Source organism: Porites lutea, chromosome 5 (genome assembly GCF_958299795.1).
Source record: "Porites lutea chromosome 5, jaPorLute2.1, whole genome shotgun sequence".
Classification (NCBI taxonomy): Eukaryota; Metazoa; Cnidaria; class Anthozoa; order Scleractinia; family Poritidae; genus Porites; species Porites lutea.
Genome location: NC_133205.1, coordinates 22,695,368 through 22,704,239, shown reverse-complemented (window position 1 = coordinate 22,704,239; position 8,872 = coordinate 22,695,368). Strand labels below are relative to the sequence as shown.

Here is an 8,872-nt window from a genome sequence, read left to right as displayed (position 1 = left end):
GCACGCTGGTCAAGAGATAACTACGGTATGTATTTCTGCATCCGCAAACCTTTTAAATGCAAATTATGAGAAGATGATATGACAGAAAAGAAAAACCAGTGAATATAATAACATTTGAAAAATATCTAAAAAGGACAAAGAAAATTTGAATTACATTATAAGCTGACGTGCTGAAGCAGTGTGGGGTCAACTTTGGCGGAGAAACTTGAAAGGCTTCAAAAGAGAGCGGCGAGGGTTATCCTAAGAGAAGAATCAGGCAAGGACCCGGTTTCCCAACTTGCCTGGACTAACCTACATAGTAGGCTACAATAACATCTGTGCATATTCATTTTCAAGTGCTTGAAGGCACTTATATTCTCATGTATTCATGTATTTCATTTTAATTTATTAGGAGCCCCATTGATATCAGCCCTGCTAAAGGCTGTAAAGGGGCAAATCCTGTATAATATAGGTAAATAAATAAATAAACACTAAGCTTTCTTCAACCAAAAAGGTCGTCTTAACTCATCAGTTTAATTTTAAAGAAGATAAATCCGCCGTAGATTAAAATATTCAAAGCAACGGTCTATGTTTTTAGCATCAGCAAACGAAAATGCTCGATGACAAGTATGGTCAGTGTTTTTGGGATCTTTTCGATTGTCTGTTTTGTTTTTTTTTCTCGTTTTTCACGGCCCAAGTTCTCCACTTAACCCCGACAAGAAACTCGTACCGAGCCCACTGCTATAGACATTTTAGAAAGATAAAGCGTTTAACAGAGAGCTTTCCATAAGATTTGCATCTTGATATGGCACAATAGATTATGGTGCTGTTAGGGACCTCTAACAGCATTCAAAATGGCCTCAGTCTTAGCCACCCTCTTCGGTCTTACTGAAAATGAAGAGTTACCAAGTGCTATCTCAAGTCAAAACTACTGACCAAACCAAAAGGTAAATGAAACATTTGTCTAGCACTCAGTGAAAATTATAGAAAGGCAAAAAAGAGCTACATTGCGCTCATTCTTAAATACTGAATAACAACATCCTTTCTCGTTCAGCTTACAGATTGTTTATGGAACAGGAAGGGCAAAATTGTTTAAAACGAATATCACACTTCCCCCTCTACACGTTAGACACGTCTTTTAGGCCAGAAAAAGAAAAAGAAGTTCTACAAGATATATACAAATCTACAAACGGACAACAATGGTACGAGGCTAGTGGATGGAACAGTTCAACTAATGAGATCTCTCATTGTTTCTGGTATGGAATCAACTGTCATAATAACACGTCATACATAAAAAGTATCGTGTTGCCTTATAACAACTTGGATGGCTTTCTTTTTCTTTCTTTCTCGACTGGAAAAACTTTACGATCTCGATATTCGAAACACCCCAGGCGTGATGCATGGAGACCTCAACGTAATATTTGGTATTCCTTCCTTATCCTATTTGTACTTGTCTGGCCTTCACCTTAGCGGGGAGATGCCTCGGGTGTTGCCCTAAAGGTTCTTGCAAGTTGGTTTGACTGGAAACCTCATTTCAGGAAGGCTACCAGAAACATTTGAAAGTGACACCAACCTTAATGTATTTAATGTCGCAAACAATCAGCTAGTGGGGGATGTTCCGGGGGATCTGCTTCTGTTGCCAAATCTTCAAATGGTAGATGTGTCACAGAATCGGTTTTCCTCTACAAACCATGGTAAACCATGGCCAGTTAATTCCAGTGCAGCTAAGACGAAATACGTCCTTTTAGCGGGGCACATGAACTTGTCAATTCAATTCCAGAGTTTCAGAGAACTTTTCAGCACAACGGTTCACTTCGTAGATAGTCCATCAATTTTAAATGTTAGTTTTTGCGATATCAAAAGTTCCGTACTTGCAAATTTGTATTATTTCGAAACAATGTCCACTTGAGATATGCGAGGCAATAACTTTTATGGACCTTTACCTGACTTTAACGAACTCTATTCTTTTCTAACTTACCTTGATGTCTCAGCAAATAAGTTATCGGGCAGCTTTCAACCTGGAATTCAGGACCTCGTTTCCTTCAAAATTTAGATTTTTCCAAAAATCCTTTCATGCGAGAAGGAAACAGCACATCTACCATTGTTTATCAACCAGACTTTTCAAGAAAGATACGGCCACCTGAAGCAGAGAACTACACGTGCCCTGAAGGACGACTCGTCTTCAATAACGGTCGCATTCGTTTAGATCCCAAGTTTTACGACTACAGATATTGCATCTGTGATGCCGACTTTTATGGAGACAAAGGGTTGTGCAAAAAATGCATGGAAGGTGGGATTTGCCACCGAAAAGATTTCCATGAGACAGCAGATCTTCGTCCTAGCATCATGAAGATTGGCAGTGGTTACTGGCCATCACCTGAACCGAACAATGTCACCCACCTGGTGAAGTGTCCAATACCATCTGCTTGCAATCCATCAGATTCTTGCACCTGTGAGCTAAATACATCGCGAAAAGACAAAAACGCGCCCTCTAACAGACCCAAAGTGCTATCTCTCTCCACAACATGCAACCATTCGTGCATCTGTCATCAAGGAAACACGGACAGATTTTGTTCTCGCTGTCTCGATGGATTCTACAAATTAAGCGGACTTTGTTTTCGATGTAAAAACGGTGATTTATTGTACTATTATATGTTTGTTCCTGTTTTTGCAGTTTCATTCCTTGCTTTAATCTGGTCATATTTCTATTTCAACGTACGTCCCTTGAAATGGTTTGTTGGTAAGGCCATTCATTTTCTTTTCATGTTAATTATGATGCTCTTGGAATTCTTGCCGGCGTGGTTTTTCGAATTAAACATGGTTGTGTTTGTGCTCTGTATGACTAGTAGAGGAAAAGCGGCCGGTACGCTAGTAAGCATCGCAGTGTTTTACATTCAGACTATGGATTTCATGGTATCAAACTTCAACACTTGGCCTAAAAAGGTCATTGCAGCTCAAGGCTACTTAAGCAGCTACTGGAACCTCTATTTCCCCTCGCTTTCCTGTGATTTGCCGTTGCTGTTTACTCCTGTTGGCAAGTTTGCTTTCCTGCTTCTTTTGCCACTGGCGTGCTTGATCATGGTTGGAGCATATTTTATCGTCATGTTAGCATTCCAGAAATTCCGTCCAAACACAGAACGCATGGAAATGGCTCATTTCAAATGTCGCCAAACCGCCTTTTTCTGTTTAAGCTTCAGCTATTTTCCAATTGTGAAACAAACGCTTTCAGTCCAACGTCCATGCCACAAGGACCTTGATATGCTCTACATGTCAGCCTCCCCTTGGATAGAATGTACCTCTTACGCCTACCACAGTCTGATTAGTATAGGTAATAGCATGATTTGTAGTGATATTTGGCATAAATACCACGAGTGATATTTCGAAATTGTTATACGTAATTTCACGAGCCGTTAAGCGAGTGAAATGTGAGACACTTTTGAAATATCACGAGTGGTATTTATGCAAAATATCACGTACAAATCATGCTATTATTTGTTTATACTACTACCCGCAAAAGGTTTGTAATCTTCACATGTAGGTATTTCAAATTAAGCTGAAATACCACTGATCTAAGCCAATCAAATTGCAGAAATTCCTCATGTAGTAGTATAACACTAGGAATTATTTCTATCGTGGTCCATGTAATTGGATTTCCCTCAATGGTCATCTCTCTGATGTTACATTTCTGTCCGAGGAGAAGCTCTATGAGCCCTAAAGATCGCAAGAAACTTGACGTATGGCCTGGGCCGATCTACTTACCCTACAAACCTAAGTACCAGGCCTTTTTCGAAGTTGTCATGCTCTTACGTCGCCTGATTCTAGCTATCGCCCTTTCCATGATCCCATCGTCATCTACTTTTCAAACGCTTGTAGTCTGGGTTGTACTTATGGCTTCGGCGATTATTCATCATATTTTAAGGCCGTACGATACGAGCAGGAGAGTGGGCGAAGCCAACAAACATTTGCAAAGTATATGTCTTGTCAGTCACTATACTGTATATGTAACAAGTAATATATCTGAAGATTCACTTCAATTCACCACAACAAAACGGTTTCAATTTCAAGGTAAGGGTGGGTTTCCACTTTCGCGTATTTTTACCTGCGTACACACGCACGAAAATTTCAGTTGCGTAAATAAAATCGAGGCAAGATATAAAGTGATGAGCTTATACGTGAAGTTGCGCGAGGTTCAACTTTTACGTTTACGTGCGATCTTTCATGCATTAATCGCTTCTATTTTACTCGCGAACGTGAATTTTACGCAAGTGAAAATTACTCGTCAGTGGAAGTCCACTCCTAAGGAAAAAAACGTGGGGTAAAGTAAGCCGAGAAAAATTTTAGTCGGCTCCAAAGCCCGTAACAACTCCATTTTGTTCCAGTTGTCTGACCAAGTTTCAACTAAACAATTAACCACCAACAACCTTACAAATTACTGAGTTACACAATAGGATTGGTAGTTAGTGAAGAGTGCTAGAGTGCCTCCTGTGAACCAACAGGTTCATGTCTGTGATATGACGGAATTTCTGTTACTTCCCACACAACAGAAGATATTTCCATCATTAAGACTTTTAGAGACTGAATCCTGAAAAGCCCAGTCAGTAATGAATAACTAAGCTAGGTAAGAAATAACTGAATTTTTAGTTTTTGTTAAAATTGAAACGGGTTCACAATGCAGAAAAAAGGTTATCAACTAACACTGAGGAGAACAGAAAACGTTGATTGCCACAAACGTTAAAAATTCCTTAAAACAGACGAAAGGTAAAGACAAAAAAGGAAAAGTAAGAAAAATAGGTTGTTGTGGAGTGACCAGTGGTGGGGAGGGGGGGTGAGAGATATAGGTCAATTCTTTAAATGCCCCGCATGACGCGTTGCACTGTAAATCGTTAGTAAGACAATTTAATTACAGCTTGGGAGAAGCGATGGCGCACTAAAACGTACGATATTCGCCAATAAAAGAAATGTCCATTTATTGTGTATGAAAGAGCGGATGAACTTTCTAAAGTTCTTATTTTTAAAAATTTGATTTTCTTTCCATATAAATTATTCCTTTAGCGATCAGCTGACCCAACAATATAATAGACCAGTGAAAACTTCCTTTCGCGCTTAACTAACACTTAAGTCAGTACACACCAGGCGACAAGTTGCAGCAACATGTCGCGACGACACGTCGCAGCAACAAATCGCTTCGTGTGTACTGGTGCTTATACGTGAAGTTGCGCGAGGTTCAGCTTTTACGTTTACCTGCGATCTTTCATGCATTGCCTCTATTTTACTCGCGAACGTGAATTTTACGCACGCACGTAAAAATTAAGGTGACTCGACCCAGTTTTTTTGGGGGGGTACCATCCTACTTTGAAGCTCTCTGGTATCCCCACCTTTACTTTTGTCGTAAGTCTAACACATAGAATGGATAACATATAGATCAATCTACAATATAACATAAAATATTTGGCGATCGGAGTAAATGTCACGTGGTTATAATGCCACGCCCCTTTGAGGTCTGAGTCGAAAATCTGCTGTTGCCGGAATTTTTTCGTGAAAATCTCTCGGCTACACATAGTGCGCATTAGTGCCTTGCGCTGAACAGAGTTTCACCAAAATCGCAAAGACCCAATTCGAGAAATTCAGCGGTTTCCAAATTTAGGTCATAATTTATGCGAAAATGATAAGCAAACTTTACACGGATTATATCTAATAAACTATCAGATTTATCTCTTTATTTTGAGCATCCTTATAACAGATGGGTCCTTGCAAGTCCGCAAAACGCTTTAGGGCCTTGTAAATGAGCGCGATTTCGAGCAAAGCAAACATATAGAAATTATAGTTTTCGCTATTTGTTGACGTTTGTCAGCGTTTAAGAGTCTTTCTCACGAAAAAAGCATTTTCTTAAAAATTCGTAGTTTTTTTCCCTTCAAATTTTTTCAGGGCCACAATTGATTAACTAACTACCCGGACTCTGAATTTCATGGTCATTGAAAAACTGTGACATTATCTTCTATAAGCCCAAACTTGAGTAAACATTGAAGATTTTTAGCGTTTTGGCTGAGTTTGTGCTTTGGGAGTTGTCTATTGTTTCTAGTCTGTCATTATACAGCATTCTTGTTCAGCACGCGTGCAATGACCGCGCTTGGATGACTTCCGAATGCTCACCGAGATATGATCAGTTTGGTACAGTGAGACAGGCCATCGCGTGATACATAGAGGTTTAACTCACAATTTTTAATCTATTCTTGGCTTCTTGTGCCTTTGCAAAAAAATCAAGAAGTGCTACACACTAAATCTACTTACTATTAAAAAAATATCATTTTTTCATATGTTTAATGCAAGCCAATAATTAAACTAACTCGTGACGGGAATATCTAGGTGAGCATTCGGAAGTCATCCAAGCGCGGTCATTACACGCGTGCTGAACAAGAATGCTGTATAATGACAGACTAGAAACAATAGACAACTCCCAAAGCACAAACTCAGCCAAAACGCTAAAAATCTTCAATGTTTACTCAAGTTTGGGCTTATAGAAGATAATGTCACAGTTTTTCAATGACCATGAAATTCAGAGTCCGGGTAGTTAGTTAATCAATTGTGGCCCTGAAAAAATTTGAAGGAAAAAAAACTACGAATTTTTAAGAAAATGCTTTTTTCGTGAGAAAGACTCTTAAACGCTGACAAACGTCAACAAATAGCGAAAACTATAATTTCTATATGTTTGCTTTGCTCGAAATCGCGCTCATTTACAAGGCCCTAAAGCGTTTTGCGGACTTGCAAGGACCCATCTGTTATAAGGATGCTCAAAATAAAGAGATAAATCTGATAGTTTATTAGATATAATCCGTGTAAAGTTTGCTTATCATTTTCGCATAAATTATGACCTAAATTTGGAAACCGCTGAATTTCTCGAATTGGGTCTTTGCGATTTTGGTGAAACTCTGTTCAGCGCAAGGCACTAATGCGCGCGATGTGTAGCCGAGAGATTTTCACGAAAAAATGCCTGCAACAGCAGATTTTCGACTCAGACCTCAAAGGGGCGTGGCATTATAACCACGTGACATTTACTCCGATCGCCAAATATTTTATGTTATATTGTAGATTGATCTATATGTTATCCATTCTATGTGTTAGACTTACGATAAAAGTGAAGGTGGGGATACCAGAGAGCTTCAAAGTAGGATGGTACCCCCCCAAAAAAACTGGGTCGAGTCACCTTAAGCGACAGTGGAAATCCACCCTCAGGGAAAAAAAGCGGGGTAAAGTAAGCCGAGAAAAATTTTAGTCGGCTCCAAAGCCCGTAGCCTATGGGGCGCAGTTTGTAAAAATATTATTTAGAGCAAATCCATGCCTTTTTTTCATCATTTGTAAATAATGGTCAGCCGTCAAAAATTTATTTATAAATAAGTAACAGCTACTTACTTAATGATATGTAAATCGTTATTTGTTATCAAACCTGATATCTATATAATAGAAATCTGTAAAGAAATTATATATAAATATTCATCAAACAAGTTTCTTTATTATAAATCAGGCAGACAACTACAATCCATTATTTATAAATAATGAACTAAACCTGCAGAGTAAACTCATTATTTGTAAATATTGAAGTCCACCTTTATGCTGGCAAATCCATTATTTATAAATAATGAAGTTAAACTGGATTGTGAATTCAGTATTTATAAATCACCAAGTTTCATCTCGCCGAGTGTAAATCCATTATTTGTAAATAAAGAAGTTAACCTCTGTGGTGGCAAATCTATTATTTACAAATAATGAGGTTAACCTTCATGCTGGCAAATCCCTTTTTTATATATATATAAATAATGAACTTCCCCTTTTTGTGTCATTTCATTATTTATAAATAATGAAGTTTGATCTCGCCGAGTGTAAATTTATTATTTGTAAAAAATGGATTTTGTCGCGTCGCTGGTCAATTAATTTATGACTTACCAGCGCGCCAAAACTGTAATTTATTCCATGGAAATGGCGGGAATTCTTAGCCTTCCGAGTCGAGTCCGGTGATGGCTGATCAAGACCTTACGCGCTCCCTCTCCGAGGCCGTTCCTCGAGCTGTCAGCGAGACAGTGAGTGCTGTTCTTGCCCGGGTAAGCATCTAGCTTGAACTTCAGTCTTTTGAGATTGCTTTGAATGCGCGGGTTCTGGCGTCTTATTAATTTTATGCCGTTTTCTCAGAATTCCCCAGCAAACCAACACGACCAACATGTCCCGGGGTTGTGCCTAAATCACACCGTCCAAAAGGACAGCCGAGGAGTACTAGGAACGAGTTTCCGATTCGGGTCGACTTCGGAAATTCTCGAAAACATCCAATATGGCGGCTCAAGCGCGGTGAAAACTGACAGCCAAAGGAGCCGTTTTGTCGCCAGAGAAGCGCGATTTACGGTATTGTTGACCAAGTTTACGTTTGTTGTGAGTTTTGAAGTGTTCTTGGTCCTGTATAGTAAGCAATCCTTTTATAAATGTGTTATCAATTTGTCTTGTCCTGCTGGCCGGTATTACCGAAAAAAATAGTACCGTCCAACGGGACATCCTAAATTATAGCAACATTTGTTGGCATGTACATAACCTCTAGCTTTTATTGTTAAACTGTGTTGTAGGACTGGATTTCTGCAGGTTTCTACAAGCTTAGGATAACTCTATGGGAACATTTTTATTCATAAAAGTGGCCTTGTCCTTTTGGCCGGTATTACAGAAGAAACTAGTACCGTCCAACGGGACATCCTGAGCGTTAGCAACATTTGTTAGGAGGTATATCATATCTGGGTTTTTTATTGTTAACCGGTGTTGTAGAACTTGATTTCTGTAGGTTTCTACAAGCTTAGGGTAACTGTATAGGAGTATTTTTGTTCATAAAAGCGGCCCTGTCCTTGTGGCCGGTATTACCGGA

General features: G+C 39.1%; 1 pseudogene; it reads left to right on the top strand.

Moving 5' to 3' along the window:
- Nucleotides 1–733: 733 nt before the first annotated feature.
- LOC140938098 (putative leucine-rich repeat-containing protein DDB_G0281931) lies at nt 734–8,614 on the top strand (annotated as a pseudogene).
- The last annotated feature ends 258 nt before the right edge of the window (nt 8,615–8,872 follow it).